This window comes from Lissotriton vulgaris, chromosome 4_1 (genome assembly GCF_964263255.1).
Source record: "Lissotriton vulgaris chromosome 4_1, aLisVul1.2, whole genome shotgun sequence".
Taxonomy (NCBI): domain Eukaryota; kingdom Metazoa; phylum Chordata; class Amphibia; order Caudata; family Salamandridae; genus Lissotriton; species Lissotriton vulgaris.
Window position 1 is genome coordinate 628,474,578 of NC_141691.1, and position 17,716 is coordinate 628,492,293.

Consider the following 17,716-nt stretch of genomic DNA (forward strand, 5'->3'; position numbering starts at 1 on the left):
GTATGGCCTCGATTCTTGTTGTACATGAAGCACCATTATAGTCTATTGATCGAACACAGGAGAGATTTTTGTGTGGTGCTTACCCTGAGCTTCAGTGTTTGGAGGTGCCCATGTCTGGTGATGGAAGAGGGGGATGCTCACAAAGGTGGAGTGTTTTCCTAGCATCACACAGTTTGGTCGCAAGGGTGGGGTGGGAATTGGACCCAGGTTTTCTGTTTCCACATTGTGCGTTTCGGCCTTTAGTTGCGTGTCTCTTGCACTTATTTTACATCATGGGGTTATGCTTTGTGTTTCAGTCTTGGGTAGGAGAATGGGTGTCAGACAAGGGCCACATGGGTGCTTGGTTTATTTTGGCTCGAGGGTCAAAGAAGACCTCCAGCTGAATCGAGTATCTAGCTCAGGCCTGTAATGGCTCACTCATTCGCTGGATTTTTAGGTAAATGTGTGACATGATTCTTCTGTGTTTTTTTGGTTATTTTTGCAAGCTTTTTTGGTGGAGAGCTCAATCAAGGTCATGGACATTATTTGCGCTCTACCACTTTCTAGATGTCCCAGCAGACACTGCAAAGGAGTACATATACTCATCTCAATTTACACATTTGTTTATTGTAGAACGATTTACAAAAGAGGTTTTGGATTTAGAACCACACTTATTTGTATCTCAGGAGATTATTAACATATGGTGCAATGATAAAAAGAAGCAAGACCTCATAGCTTCTTAATATGAGAAAAAAACTTTTCACATCAAAAATTTACAAAATTGATTTGATCTGCACACATTATGAGCAAGAAATTAGTTCCACCAAGTGAAATTGTTCACATGTGTCTTTATTCTTTATGGTTAATTCTTCTTTCTTCACAGGTAGCCAATGCGTTTCATCCTATTTAAGGACTTCTTCAGGGCTACAAAACAGAGACGAGATACAGTGTTTTAAAACCTTTTCTTTACACACATATAAGCAAAATTGCGAACATTTATGTGACATATACATATATATAATCATCATTACTCTATTTACATAGTTACATTGATTCGTTTTAAAAGAATCAACGTATTCTGTTATTAAGTGCACCTAATCGTGCATTGTTAGACCTGACACCCTTGGCATGGTTTTCCCCCATATTTTTGCCTCTGCCTCCTGTATTTTTGATGCTGTGCTGGATTTCGTTTTTGCTGGTTTAGATGCTTTGGACACTCTGCCACTGCTGATCAGTGCCAGAGTGTAAATGCTCCCTATATAAATTGTCATATTGATTGGGTATACCTGATTGGCATATTTGTATCACTATGAAGTCCCTAGTAAAGTGCACTGTGTGTACCAGGGCTGGTGATGACAGATGCTGCTAGTGGGCCTGCAGCGCAGATTGCGCCACCCACGTAAGTGGCCCTAAAATGGTGTCTCAGGCCTGCCAGTGCAGTGCCTGTGTGCTGCCATGTCCGCCTGGCCAGTGTCCCCACTGGCTGGGCCTAACCCTTCCCTGTCTGTGCACATCAGTCACCCCTATGGAAGGCTCAAGGTACCCCCCTGGGCAGGGTGCAGTGTATGGGTAAGGTAGAGCATGTACTAGTGCAGGTAACATGCTCTGGTAGTGAGCAGCAGCCATTTTGTGTGCTCACTGCTGCAAGGTTATCTTGCTCCATAGATTAACATGGGGAGGCTGGTCCCAATGGATACCAGCCTATCTTTCCATAGGAACAAGATGGGACGTAGGTGATTGATATCCCTGAACTCAGAATTTAATAACACATCTTTTAGGAAAAGTTGTTTTTAAATTCTGTGTTTGAGAATAGTACTTTTAGAAAGTGGCTGTTCTCTTGTCTAACCTTTCTGTGTGCCTGGGACTGCTTGTGGATTGACTGTCTGGTTTGAGGGTGACAGGGGCTGCAGAGCCCCCAGGAGGTTGTCTGAGTCAGCCCGTGGATGAAAGGCTGCATCTTCTGCCAGGGAAGTGGGAGGAGATAGCACCTGGGAGTGACTAGGGCTGTGCCTGCCTGACCACAATGCTGGCTCCACCTCCTGCTGGGCGACTGTCACCTCTTTCCCTGATACTGAAAGAAAGAAGGAAGCCAGGAAGCCCAAGGGCTCCAGCAACACCCAGAACTGGTTTTGACCGGGCTCAGGGACCACTTGCACAAAGACTTCAAAGACTTTTTGGGGTATAAGAGAAGGACCCCTGACAACAGAAAATTAGATTCTACAATCAAGAGGAACCTCTGCTGGAAGAAGGACCGCTGGAGAACTGAAGGAAGATTTCCTTGCTGTGTGCTCTAAGGGCTGACCTGTTCTGCTGACCAACTGAAGCTGAGGAGAAGAGGGGCTTTGCTGTGTGCTGTGACCCTGCATTCTTGATCTCCAGAGACTTTGCTGTGTGCTGTGTCTCCTAAACTGAATCTCCAAGGGCCTGAGAAGAGCTGGCCTCCTGTTCTGGAACCCAGGGTTAAAAGGTTCCTAAGCATTGCCAAACTGTTGAGGAGAGCGTGTGGTGTTTTGCCCCAATACTTGTTTTCACTTGCCAGCTGTGAAGGAATATCGTTGTGCTCATCGGCACAAAATCAAGGGTGAGAGGAGGCCTGTTGTGCCTTTCTGCATGTAGAAACACCCCCGACGAATTGCTGGCTTGAAACGCCTCAACTGCGACCTGTGGCTGTGGAAATCATCAGCCCGTAATTCACCGCCGTGGCCCGGGGGCCTGAGAGAGCCCTGCAGCTGTTTCCCCGCTCTGCAAAGCTGCGTAGAAAGAAACGAAGGGGCCGCGACCTGATTGGTCGATCACTATCCAGAGCCGCGCTCTGATTGGCTGCCTGGTCGCCGAAGCTGCCTGGTGAAGGAGGGTATGCCCCGGGAGCCGCGCTGCCACTGGCTGACTCCCGGGTGAAGAGAGAGGCTTGCCGCGAAGGCCGCGACGTGATTGGGCCAGAAGAGGAAAAGCTACGTCATCGGTCCGGAGGCTCGCCTGCCGAGTCGCACATTGATTGGTCCCTGTAACCGGGACCTCTGGGGACGCCGCCGAAGCTGTGTGACGCCACCGAAGCTGGGGAAGAGTGACCCGACCTCGCCGAGGGAGCCACAGAAGCGATCTCTGCCCCTGGCCTGCTGTCCCTGCTGGGAGAGCTGAGTTAGCTCCCCGCCGCTCCCTGGAGTACTGAGAGTGGGCGGAGAGCTGCCAGGACCGGACGGGGCTAGTGGAAGTCTGCTCTGATTAGCGCAAAGGTGCTAGCAACCACCGGTGAGGCGCGCTCGCATTGGCTGGGGGCTCAGTAGTTCGAAGGCCTAATTGAAAAGTTATTAACACGCTGGCATTGCTTTAGTTACTTGTTTAAAGAGCTGATTCGAGATAAGTCAGTAGCATCATTTTTCATACTGATTTAAGAGACTTGAGACTAATTTTTATATAAGAACTTCCTAACTACATGCGCAACCATCAAGATTAAGTGCAAACTTTTATCAAAGAAGCAACCATTGTGTATTGTTGATTTTTAATTGCTGCAACTAGATAAAGTTATATTTTTGTGAATATACTTTCCTCTGTGGTCTCAGTTTGTGGTGTATTGGGGGTCATTGTTTGTGTTAAGTGCATTTATTATGCACATTGCCTTGGGGATAAACCTGCCTGCTCGAGCCAAGCTACCTAGAGGGTGAGCAGGGGTTATCTACTGTGTGTATTTCCTTCACCCTGACTAGAAGCAAGGGTCCCTACTTGGTCTAAGGTACTTACCTCTGCCAACTAGAGACCCCCAGATCTAACATGCATTATGTGAAGCCATGATCCATTTGTAAACTTTACTTTACGAATCATCATTTCTGACATAAAATTATAAGTTATTTGGAAAAACCGGAAATTAGGAACATGGATTTCATATGGACATGGACTGACATCAAAAAGTAATGACTATGGATTGACAGTGTGCATAGTAGAAAAAGTAGATTTATTTTATTTAATGATAATCTTAAAAAGATTTTTTTCTCTTTAAAATAGTATATAGTCTATAAATACATAATATTGTACACATTCATTATTTTGGGTTCAACTGTAAATCTCTTACTGTGCAATTTATAATCTTTTTCTTTTAGGTCACAGTACATTACAATTGTTTATACAATAGAAAAATGAATCAAAAGAGGTGCAAAAAATACAACAAAATAGCTTAATATTGGTCTGAGAACATGGCTAGAAGTAATTGGTAATTGCTACGCGCGTTTCAGCTATTAGCCTTCATCAGGAAGCCATGATGTATATTCCAAATGTACCTATGCAAATAAGAAAATACATAAAAAATCCATATCAGTGTCAGTACAGCGTCCTATTAATAAGATTTACAAATACATTTAGTGCTTCAATATTTACAAAACCGTGGTTTAAAACAAGGGCAGAAAATAAGAAATGAGAAAAAGATTCTTACTATGTACATATATACATGGTTACATACACTAGCATGAACTATTTAGCGCATACAGTCACATTTTATATCATTTTAGAAAGGTTCATTCATCTTTAGCTAATGTGAAGTCCAATTTATCCATGTGGGGTTGTGAGTTTGCATAGATATTATAGCTAGTCCAATCTTAGCCTATACACTTAGCAGTATAAGGGGCACGGGGTCGCAACTGGGCAGGGCCTGGGGGGAAAAAAGATTTTAAATTTCAAAAATCGTTAATGATACGATGTTAAAGAACAGGGGAGGAATGGGGTGGTAAACGGAAGGGAGGTGGGGAAAGGTAAAAGGGAGGGAAGGTTTTCGAAAGGGTAGTGTGTTACTAAGTAAATGGCAGGGGTGTTAAAGCACTGTAAAGCAGATGGAAAGGGTTCTTACCGGGAATTGGTAACCGCAGATTCTACTAGTATGCAACTGGGATCAATGTTGGAACTCCTCTATAATGACATGATGGAGCTCTTCACTCTAGTAAACACATAACAATTGCGAACGATTAATGTCTATCGTATGCATTCAGAACGGGGCCAATGATCAAATAGTTCAGTAAGGGGGGTACCTGTTTTTAGATTAGATGGTTATGAAGGAATGGAGAAGTTGTCAGATGGTTTTCGGCAATACAATAAACTGTAGAAAATGCAAAACAAAGGAGAACAGTAATGAGTTCTGGGAGCCAAAGAAAAACATGTCTAGTTCAGGGCGGGTGACGTGGAGGAGGGTTGGGGGGACAAAGGGTGATGGGTAGGTGTCTCTGATCACAGTCCCATCAATAAGACCAAGAGAAAAAAAGTTGGAAGTACCTGGATAATAAAGCACTGGATTTAGCTGACAGTGGTACCGGAAGGATTAACGATTGCCGTGCCTCAGTATAAAAAACTACGAAGAAAACAATAAAGGGGTGAGGATGAAAACAGTGGTCGGCCAGGGTGGGAAGGTATTTAAAGTTCAGACTGAACATTTTCCATAACTTCTATATAGATCTAGTTACCTTGTTATTTATGTTTAGGTGCATCGGGGGCCATCAGCATTGGTGATACATGGGGGGAGATGCGAGTTATCTGGTAACAAAAATAAAGATGCGGGGAGAGTTTAGAAGATTTATAATCGAAGAGCATGGTTGCAAAGCTCTAAAATAGTTGCCTAAAGATTGCGGAAGGAAGTCATACCTATTTAAGGGATCGGTTGCGTCCTCCGATTAGGGAATCTGTCTGTCCGGCGTTTCGGTTGGATGTCAGATGGAGATAAATGTCCCAGGGAGCTAATGCTCTATTTGTAACCGAGACGCGCGTGCATTCCGGCATAGTGTGAAACCGGACGTAATGGTTGTCTGATCCGGAAGTGTGAGGGAGATGAATAGGATTCACTATTGAATCTCGGTATGAAAGGCGGCCATCTTAGAATGTATTGAAAACGTAAAATTAGAAGCGGTTACGGTCCTATTCTTGATAATCTGTATATATAAGATCCAGTACCAGGCCCACCAAATAGATATTATGTTTGGTGGTTGAGATACAATGGAATATAAAAATATCTGATGGGTATGTCGGATCAAATTCTGTAGTGACATGGGGGGTTTTATTATAGATGAAATTTAATTGAAAGGTCAGAACATCGATTTTGGATGACCTTCAAGGGGCTAAGGGGGATAATATTTGGACATAAAATGAGAGAGGCAAAGGTTTCTGTTCTCAAGGAGTGTAAGTATATGGTCCCTGTGTTACAGTCTTAAGGGAAAAGTGTTTTATAATATAGGACTGAGAAAATGTATTAGATATGTTGTGTCCATTAATTAACCATGATTATACTTTAAGACCTTGTCCCAGGGGTGAGGGCTGAGGGAATGGAATCAATATATTACATCAATTGATTAGCCAGGATTGTACTTTAGAACCTGGTCCCAGGGTATTTCATTGTTCAGCCCTTTGACATAAGTGTCCAAAGTAAAAATCCAGTACACTTCTCTGCATTTTCGTACCTGGGTGCTTAGTGTACCTGATGTTTTGGGGATTTTTTCAAGGATGAACCAACGAATGTCATTGGAATTATGTTTAGCTTCCACATAGTGCTTGACTAGTGGGGCTTGGGTTTTCCCTGTTCGGATGGCGGACCTATGTTCAGACAGACGTGTCGACATCATTTGTGCGGTTTCACCTACATACCCTAGATTGCAAGGGCATAGCAGTAGGTAGACCACATTTGTGGTTTTGCAGTTCGTCAGAGTTTGGGATAATATAGGTATGTTGTTGAAGGACCACTTTTTGGTCTCAATGGTAAATTCACAGGCAGTGCAAGAAAGGCATTTAAAATTGCCTACGACCGGGGTCATGTCAGTCAGAGATCTTTGTGTTAGATCAGTGTTCTTCATTTGCATTCTAGACCGCACGACTAGGTCCTTGAGGTTTTTATTTTTTCTGTAGGCAAAGACTGATTTTGGTAGCTGTTTTTCCTTGGGTTTCGTGGCATTCAAGATATGCCAATTTACATGGACTATTTGTTGGAGTTTGGCATTCATGGTTGAGTGCCTTGTTACAAATACCATTTTGGAGTTTGGTTTTTTGGTTTGCGGTGTTAATAGATGTTGCCTATCAAAGAACCTAGCTCTTTTGTAGGAATCACGAACTAAGCGTTTTGGGTAGCCTCTGGATATGAATTTAGTTTTCATATCTTCAGCTCTTTTGTCGAAATCTGCTAATGAGGAACAATTCCTCCCGAATTCGTAGGAATTGGCCAAATGGGATGCTAGATTTTTAGGCCTTCGGATGGTAGCTTGTATAATGTAGAAATGTATTGCGGGCTGTTGGTTTAACATACAAATCTACATTAAGATGGTGGTCCTTGCTGAATATGTTGATGTCTAAGAATTCTACTTGTGTTTGGCTGGATGTTGCAGTAAAATGGATGTTCTGATCACATAGGTTCAGCCAAGATACAAAGGTAGAAAGAGTTTCTGTTTCTGAGGTCCAAATAAAGAAAACGTCATCTATAAAGCGAGACCATGATGTAACGGACTCACTAAAGGGGGCGATGTCATTATAGATGAATTTTGATTCTTATTCGGCCATATATATATTGGCCACTGTAGGTGCACATGAAGCCCCCATACTCACACCTTTCATCTGCTGATATAATGAGCCATTGAAGTAAAAAGTATTTTCGGATAGAACTATTTTGAGACAGTCCAAAATAAATGCTTTGGGACAATCTATCTCAAAAGTGTCTATGAACCAGGCGACTGCTGTGATGGCTCCAGATTGGGGTATATTGGAATATAGAGCCTCTATGTCCATAGTAACCATCCATTGTGACTCTTGGTTAAAGGGTAATCAGACCAATATTAAGCTATTTTGTTGTATTTTTTGCACCTCTTTTGATTCATTTTTCTATTGTATAAACAATTGTAATTTACTGTGACCTAAAATAAAACGATTATAAATTGCACAGTAAGAGATTTACAGTTGAACCCAAAATAATGAATGTGTACAATATTATGTATTTATAGACTATATACTATTTAAAAGAGAAAAAAATCTTTTTAAGATTATCATTAAATAAAATAAATCTACTTTTTTTACTATGCACACTGTCAATCCATAGTCATTACTTTTTGATGTCAGTCCATGTCCATATGAAATCCATGTTCCTAATTTCCTGTTTTTCCAAATAGTATAGATATCCCGACTTAGGAACTTTAGTCGGGGATACCCCCTTTTTTTCACATACATAAAATTATAAGTTGCCTGTTCTTATTTCTAATATAAAACCATCATCTTCTTGAGGTACATCGGTAAAGCAGTATGAGAAACCTATATTAAGATACTGTCTTACTATTTAAAACTATATTATACGGTTTCTCTGTGCACAAATGTAAGAGCTGAAAGGAGAAACTTTAGTAAGGAGTTTGAATAGTCCAAATAGTAAAATGTTATGCAACATCATTGGGAGATCTGCAAACCTTGTTAAATGCTTGAAATAGTACAAATCACAGCATTTAAGGCAGCATCGCTAGGGGATCAGCAAAATTATATACACACAGATCTTCATAACATTATATAGTTACCTCTTCAATAATCTGTTATACTACACGAATGTTCTGTCTTCTCAGGTTGGATAAGCTTTGTGGTACTCCTTCTAGGAGATATAATAAAATAGTAAAATACAACGTCAAGTATTACAATATCTATACACACCTCCCTATTTATATATACATCATGCTTATACATGCATTAACATACTCTTCTAGGATGCCATACCTGTGCCTCTGTTATATTAGAGTCCTCAATAAAACTGGTGCTAATCGATTTGTTTCCTTAAGTGGTGTATTGATAAATGTTGACCTCCGTAACTACAAGATAGAACACGTGAATCCAACCGTTACTACGCATATTTGTTCATAGCATTCATGAACAAGATAGTCAGTCCTCTAACTATATTACTTTAACAAGCGAATACTAGTATTGTGCATAAAAACATGACCACGCTTAGCTGAGGCACCTGTCATTACTTCCAGCAGTTCATTAGTCCGCGTAGTAGGCCATTCGGACACTACACTCTATTTAGAGTCATACCCGTCAATATTTTTACAGTTTGTTTTTTGTAATCACGCATTATATATTGATCTCATTTGCATGTAATTGATATCATTGCTGGTTATACGAACAATCGCATCTATATAAAGGCGTCCTCATATAAGAGGTCATACCTGTGCGTCTTTTTTATTAGAATCCTGAATAGTACTGGTGCTATTTGGTATGTTCCCTTAGATGGTGGATTGTGAAGTTAAATGTTTTATGTTAAATAAATAACTTCAGTAGAAAGCGTCTGTAAATCCAATTCTAGAGGTTTATTCTTAAGTAAGATGGCATAAATACAGGACCGCGTCTGAACTCTCAAGTGTCCAACTGCTGAATGAGTTGTTCAGCAGTTGGGATTCATGTGGCCACATTCTCCACAAGCGATGCACTTTTGAAGAGAAACACACTCTTCAAAAGTGCGCGCCGTGGAACAAATTACAACATCATGAGAGTAATAAACACAAAGAAGGTACAAATGAACTTACTGTACTCTACATCTTCTCCCCCTTTACTCAAAATGAAAAGTATAAAGTTAACATAAGTACAATAAATTCAAGATAAATAATAATCTTTAAAACGTGAAGGAAAAGAACAATTCTTATGAATTCTAGGTGAAACGGTTGAAGAAGCATTAGAAGAGCTTGATACTACATGAGGATCACAAATGGGTTCAACATTCACCTCAGAAGTATTATCTGAAATACACGAGTTTTGAGGTGAAAAACAACCAATGTTATCAGAAGTACCCAAAGAAAAATAAGAGCAAGAATAATCATCTTCAACATGTTTAGTCATGAAAATCTTTTTGGCTTGTTCTGAGGTAAGTTTCACAATCACACGTTTGTTCCACCACCCCTTTTTGTCAAGAAAAAGAGACCCTCTTGAAACTTTGAGAACCTGAGTGGGCAGTGAAAATGTTGATAAACCTTTTTTAACCTTGTCATGAACTTTAACCATAACCCAATCCCCAACTTCAAACGTTTGTGAGGGAGAAATGATCTTGGGATCAAAATTCCTCTTTTGAATCATTTGTTGACTAGACACCTTATTTCTAATGATAGCCCTATCATGACAAGCTAAACAAGGCTTATCAACCGTCTTCAAACCTTTGATCCAAGATGGGCAAATATTCCCATTTGGATTACGTTTCTTCAATAGTCTAAAGGGGGATAAGCCTGTGGTGCAATGAGGAGTCACCAAATATGACCACAATTTGCCCCTCAGGAACTCTTCCACATCCACCTTGGAAGCAATGGCAGTCTGTATTCCTTCTTTAATACATTTATTCATCCTTTCTATCAATCCATTAGAAGAAGGTGAGTAAAGCGCAACCCTGAGATGCTTTATGTCATAAAGTTTTTTTAAAAATTCAACCATAGAAAGCAAAAATGAGAACCATTGTCATTCACTAATTCCCTAGGAGGACCCTCAGAAAGAAACACCTTTTTTAAAAAACGAACAACTGTTGATGAATTGGGATTCTCACAAAAGTCAAACTCACACCACTTGGAGTGATAATCAATAAGTAATATAATGTAACGCTTGTCATGGGACAAAATCTCAAACGGTCCAGAAAAATCAATGGCCAATTTGTGCCAAGCTTCATCTGGGAAGGGAACAGTATGCAAAGGCAACTGAGGTGTCTTCCAATGTTTGTCTGAAATAAGACATGTGGCACAAGAATTAATCCATACAGCAACATCCCTATCAAGACCAGGCCACCAAAAATGTTCCTTCAATTTCCTTGAAGTACCCCCAACACCTAAATGTCCTTGATGAGCTGACAAGAAAAGTCTATTGCGAATGTCACAAGGAGGAACACATTGATCACCCCTGAAAACAACATCATTTATGATAGAAAGTTCTTCTGAAACTTGTGCATAAGCTTTTAGAGAAGCAGGTAGGGCACGAATCTTAGGCCATCCTGAAACAATCATGTTTTTAACAGCAACTAAGACTGTGTCATCAGAATAATTATTAAGCCAATCTGCTTCTGAAATGGAAAAAGTTGATAAAACCAACTCCTCAATCGAAGCCACTACACATTCTATGTCATCTGTATCATGATCCCCAACATCATCATATTCAAGACTCAGTCTGGAAAGGGCACGAATTATTACCTCCTGATATGTGCTTGATGTTAAAAATATACTCATGAAGTTTTGACAGAATCCTGACCAGTCTGGCGGAGGCCTTCCCTGTGCCATTACCATTAAGAAGATGTTAAAGAGGCTTGTGATCTCTAAAAAGCGTAAAATGCAAACCCCAAATGTACATCTTGAACTTTTCTACAGCCCAGGAACAGGCAATGGTGCTATAATTTGATTCAGCACCACTCAGAGATCTAGATGCGAAGCCAACAGTGTTTTCTTTGTAACCATTCCCTTGACAAAGTACAGCACCCAAGCCTTTCTGACTTGCGCCTACTGAAATAGCACATTTCAGGCTTGGATCAAAAGAAGACAAAGTCGGAGCCTCGACAATAACCTTCTTAACCAGATTAAAAGCACAGTCAGATTCCTTAGACCACACAAATTTCACATCTTTTTTTAAAAGAACACGAAGAGGCTGAACAAGCTGAGAGTAATTCTGTATAAGCCTGGAATAATATTCCGCTAAACCTAAGAAAGATTTTAGTGAGTCCTTATCTTTAGGAATTGGAACATCATGAATTGCTTTTGTAAGAGACACTTTAGGTTTAATTCCCCCAGCGGAAATGTTATGACCAAGGTAATCTAACTCACTTACAAAACATTTGTATTTCTTTTCACCCAGAGTTATACCAACATCCTTAAAATGTGATAGCACCTTCTTTAAGGTTTTAAAATGTTCAGACTTGGTCTTAGAATGTATCTGAACATCATCCTGATAAGCTTGGACATTTTCAATATCATTTAAAATTGTATCCATGAACTTATGGAACACACTGGCAGCAGATGCCAATCCAAAAGGGAGCCTCAAATATCTAAAAGCCCCAAATGGAGTGATGAATGTGGTGAGTTCAGAAGATGACTTGGTGAGAGGAATCTGATGATATGCACTACCGAGATCAAGAAGCGTGAAAACTTTTGACTCAGAAATGCCTGTAAGTAATTCTTGGATTTTGGGCAAGGGATGACAGTCTACAATAATGTTTTGGTTCAAAGAACTAAGATCCGCACATAGGCGAATGCTTGAGTCACTTTTTTTAACAAAAACTGTGGGACTGACCCAAAGTGAAGAATCTGTGGGTACAATAATGCCCTCAGACCCCATTTTGTCCAAAACTTTTTTTAAATCATCCCTCACATTAAGTTATGAACAACTGGGACAGCATTAGGCTTTAATCTGATTAAGTGCTCAACATTTTTGATATTCCCAACAGATTCATTGAAAACATCTGAAAATTCAGATATCAAATCATGAACTTCACTACTGACAATGTCATTCACTGCAAAGACAGTGGTATCATTTATCTGAACTGGTGAATCCGATCCAGGCACTAATTTTAGACCCATCTTAGCAAGGTCTTGCCAGCCATCTATACATTTACCATTGATGGCAACATAAACCTTTGTCAAAGTACACCTTTCTAAACATACAATTTTTGTTAAAAAATATCCCAACATATCAATGTCTTTCCTACCATATGCCTTTGAGATGATATCCAAAGGAAAAAGGTGTACTCTTGAAAACCAATGGGCATTAAGCAAACCATCAGAAATGATGGTTACTGGAGCTCCAGAATCAGCCATCATATTCAACTCAATATGATCAACAATTACTTTACATGTGGGATCTTTCACACGACTACTGTCGGAGGAAGTTTCAACTAAATCAATAAATAAAATCTTCCTATGGAATACATTTGAATTTGCATCAAAGGTCTCAACGGTATTAACATGAACATCATCCAAGGATGACTCAAGAGAAGACACATTTACATTAGCAACATCAACATCAGTGTTTTCAAAAGAGGACAGGGTGCTAACTTGTACAGTCTTTTTGTTCCTACAAACTATGTTAAAATGACCAATTCTACCGCAGAATGTACATTTTTTTATCCAAAGCTGGACAAACTGGGTTATTGCTGAGATGTGCCTTAGAGCCACATCTATAACAGAATGAGCCAGCTTTCTTTTGAAAAGGTTTCATGGTTTTGTTCTTAGAATAAACAGCATTGACCTGTATTTCACCATCTGCACGAGAAACATTTCCATCAGTGATACACCTAGAGGAAACAATAGACCTCTCCACACTCTTTGTCATATCTATCACTTCAGATAGGGAAGGGTCACGACAACTCAGGATTCTCTCCTGAATCTTTTAGTGAAAACATTTATACACAAATTGGTCCCTGAGAACAGTATCTAAATATGGACCAAAATTACATTCCGCAGCCAAGTTTCTTAATGCAGATATGAATTCCTCGACAGATTCATGTTGTTCCTGCCTTCTTTTCATGAAGTTGAAACGTTCCAACATAACACTAGGCTGTTTTAAAAAAAATTTGTTGAGTTTCAAAATTGCATCTGTAAATTCATTTCAACCCTTCCCATTACCAGGAGGAGGCTGTGAAATTGGTAGATTATTAAAAATTTCTCTACCAGCAGCACCCAAATGGCTATACAAAATCGCAAGTTTCCTTTTTGAAGAGTATTCATCTGCACCAATTGCCACCAGGTAATTTTCAAATTTTTTATACCACAGTTTCCATGCCTCCTTTGGTTTCCCAGGTGTGGGAAGAAAATGGTCTAAATAAACAATCTGTTGATTAGAGGCCATGCTTTAAAGAATATTCTTCCTTGCAGACAAAATTACAAAGTCAAGTCAAATATGTTTCAAATCCTTTTGTTATCTCCTCTCTTTTAAAGCCCAACCGTAGAAATACAATCCTTCACTATTTTAAAAATAAAGTAAAGGATTTCTCAATGTATTCCAAGCTTAAATAAAACAATACCTCAATTCCAATGCTTCGATAGAGCGACGATCTAAAAATAAGTTAAAACGAGCAAACTCCGTTTTTTGAGGCTGTTGTTATGGAAACAAGACTTTGTGTGGATCTAAAATGGCCGCCAGAGAGTGCAGCAACATGATGACGCTCCCTTCGACTCGTCACTCTGACGCTACTTCCCGCGTCATGAATGACATGAGCCAAGACCAATGACGCAGACCAAAATGATGAAACCAATCAAAAATTCACCGCCGGGTCAAACAATGCTCCAGATCGTCCGGACTCTCGAAGAAGAAAGCGAAGACTTGCACAGATGAGATGAGTGTCTTCTCATGTAAGCTTTCACAAATTTCAGCTTGCGTAAAAATGCCTCTTGACCCTCGTCGCCAAATATGAAGTAAAAGGTTTCATGTTAAATAAATAACTTCAGTAGAAAGCGTCTGTAAATCCAATTCCAGAGGTTTATTCTTAAGTAAGATGGCATAAATACAGGAGCGCGTCTGAACTCTCAAGTGTCCAACTGCTGAATGAGTTGTTCAGCAGTTGGGATTTATGTGGCCACATTCTCCACGAGCGATGCACTTTTGAAGAGAAACACACTCTTCAAAAGTGCGCGCAGTGGAACGAATTATATCATGAGAGTAATAAACACAAAGAAGGTGCAAATTAACTTACTGTTCTCTACATGGATGGTCAGTGTTGACCTCCGTAGCTACAAGATAGAACATGAGAATCCATCAGTTATTGCACAAGTATGTTCATAGTATTCACGGGCAAAGTAGTCAACCCTCTAAGTGTATTATTTTAACAAACAAATAATAGTGTTACACATAAAACACGACCAGGCATAGCTGTTAATACCGGTCATTTGCTTCCTTCTATTCGTTATAGTGGCCACGTTGCGCATACAGACGCTAAACTCTATTTAGAGTCACATTCATAATGTCAATGTATTTACTATTTATTTTATTTATTTTGTCAGACGGATATTTGTGTTACGCATAAAAAGCACGACCCGGCATGGCTGCTAGCACCTATCATTTGCTTCCTACTGTTCATTATTATGAGCACGATGTGCATACAGAAACTAAACTCTATTAGGATTCACACTCGTAATATCAATATATTTACAATTTAATTTTAACAAAACGACTATTAATGTTGCACGTAAACGCACAACCAGGCATGGCTGTTAGCACCTGTCATTTTCTATCTACTGTATGTTGTTATATTTTGTGTGATCACACAACATATGTTTAGTCCATTTGCATGTAATTAATACCATCACTGGTTATACGATATCCTGCGTCAGTATATAACATCTCTTTAACCTACCCGCTAGCTGTTATTAATGGCTACAGGCACATTCAGCCAGTGCAATACTATCACAGTGATACTCGTGACACTGCTACTCATCAAGTTTCCTTGAGATCTTCCCTTGTGTACAGGCATTCTGTTGCGCAAAGTGCATACGTTTTAGATATTAAAGCAAAAGCCATGTTCTTTCTATCCTTTCAGGAAACACTCTGTTTAAAGCACATTTTGCATGTTGGTCACAACGCTTTAAGCAAAAGGCGACCACTTTATTAGATATTATCACAAACAGACCTGTGATTCCGCTACTCAAGCAGTTTTCATGAGATCTTCCGTTGCGTGCAAACGTACTGTTGCACGATCTACGTAAATATTGGATATTAAATCAAGAAACATGTTCGTTCTATCCTTTCAGGGAACATTGGGGCATATTACCAACAACTAGCGATAATTTTTGTCTCTAACTTGTTTAGAGACAAAAATTATCGCCGCACATCGGCAATTTTTATCGCAGATAAACCTTGCTATTAGCAAGGTTTATCGGAAATGCGATAAAAAACGCTTAGCGCGAATATCTCCAAAAGTTGGTAATAGGAGATAGCGATGTTAGGGACTGTTTCCAGTCGCTAACATCTTGGCACGCCCACTTTGCATGTCATTAGTGATAAATATCACTGACATGCAAAGCGGGGCCCAAGATGGTCGCTATCTCCTATTAGCTGTCACTAACTGGTGTTAGCGACAGCTTGGTAATAGGGAGATAATTTTATCTCCGCTTTCTTGGCTTTTAAAGCCAAAAAGGCGGAGATAAACCCCCTTGATAATATGCCCCATTATGTTTAAAGCGCATTCTGCTTGTTGGGCACTAACGCGTTAGGCAAAATGCAGCCCCCGGGGGAAGTGAAGGTCGCAGACCAGTCTTCTCCCGGGGTATTCTCGCAATAGCGGAAGGACAAGGTAGGGGGCGGGACTAGAGGGGTTAAAGGAAGGTGTGGGATTGGGAGGGCATATAAGGTGTCAGGAGAGGAAGATCCGGCCTCTTCCTGACACCTGAGCACTACCGGGAGGATTTAGAAAGTTTGTTAGGAAAGTTTGTATGTTGGAGGGTGGCTAGGGACAGGAGGTCAATTTGTCGATCGGCTGGTGGTCGGAGGGTTAGCAATTTGTTGTGGCTGGGCTAGGGAGAGTGTCTCAGTTTGAGGTGCCCCCAGAAGGAATTACGGCACGGCAGCGGGCTTTGCCATAATGTGCGTGTGAGTCCGAGCAGGGCCGGGTGGAGCGGTCGCAGCGGGTGTGTCCAGCAGGCGCAGACCTAGGCCTGGATGGGTTTCGCGAGGACATTGGTGCACGTGCGATGGACGGTCCGGGTGCTGCTGCGGTGGTGATTGTGAGGAGGAGCCGCCACCGTAAACGTCAGATGTGGCAGGTAGGGAGGGGGCATCCTGTTCTGGGAGCAGGTGGGGTAGTCTCGCTGCAGGCATGCCTACGGTTGCGTTACCTGATGTTGCGTTTGCATACTGCCTTTGCCCCCGGGGGTGGGGGAGGGGGCTGGAGCCAGTGTGCACGGCTGCTGGGGGCCTTGTAGCGAGGGTGGGTTTTTTTTTTCACCGCATCCACAGGCTTGGGGGGTGGGGGGTCTGGAGTCGGGGTGCCAAGGGAGGGGGCGTGATCGAGCCCAGAGTACGCATCGGGATGAGTTTTTGTGGCAGCTGTTCCTCGTCTTTCGGTGGCATTCCCTTCTTTAATTCAGATAGGGGCCCCTTTTTTTAGCAGGCATCTTTTTTACTGTGGTTATGTGGAGGACTGTAAGCATCTTTTAATGACGATGCTCGGAGCCGGCAGTGGTTCCACCAGGCATCTAACATTGCGAGCACCGAGGTGGAGGTATGGGTCCATCCATTCTTGAAACCTGCACCATTTATTTGGTCATGGCGCACTGGAGACAGCTGGGGGTTTATGGCATGGGAGGGATGGTGGGGGGTCTGTCACCGGGTTCCTGTCGCAGTTTGTAGGTGGCGCTGTGAGGGTTATCCGGGACAGGGATGAGGGACTGCCAGCACGGCACGAGGCCCGGTGGTGCTTTAGCCCACCTGGTTGTTTATGGCATGGGAGGGATGGTGGTGGGGTCAGTCTGAGTGGTTCCTGTCGCAGTTTGTAGTTGGCGCTGTGAGGGTTATCCGGGACAGGGGTGAGGGACTGCCAGCACGGCACGAGGCCCGGTGGTGCTTTGGCCCACTTGGTTGTGGCGACCTGGTGGGGGGGGAGTCAAGGCCGGTGGTCGAGCCCGGCAGTAGGTGTGATGCCAGCGGGCACGCAACGGCCTCAGAGCGCTGGCCAGAAGCAGTAGGGGGGTCCGCGGCAGCTTGCCCTCCGCCGGGGAATTGCGCAGCAACCAATACAGATTTCTTAGTCAGACAATGTTACATATATACTGAGTGAGAGATGGCATGGATGATGAGGGAGAAG

At 41.6% G+C, this 17,716-nt stretch overlaps 1 long non-coding RNA gene across 1 annotated transcript; it reads right to left on the minus strand.

Moving 5' to 3' along the window:
• Positions 1 to 810: 810 nt before the first annotated feature.
• On the minus strand, positions 811 to 14,050 carry LOC147722344 (uncharacterized). The gene is made up of 3 exons (XR_015310021.1): positions 13,943 to 14,050; positions 8,490 to 8,560; positions 811 to 903 (listed from the first exon to the last, which is right to left on the minus strand). It is a non-coding gene; the product is annotated as an uncharacterized LOC147722344 (long non-coding RNA).
• Between the last annotated feature and the right edge of the window lie 3,666 nt (positions 14,051 to 17,716).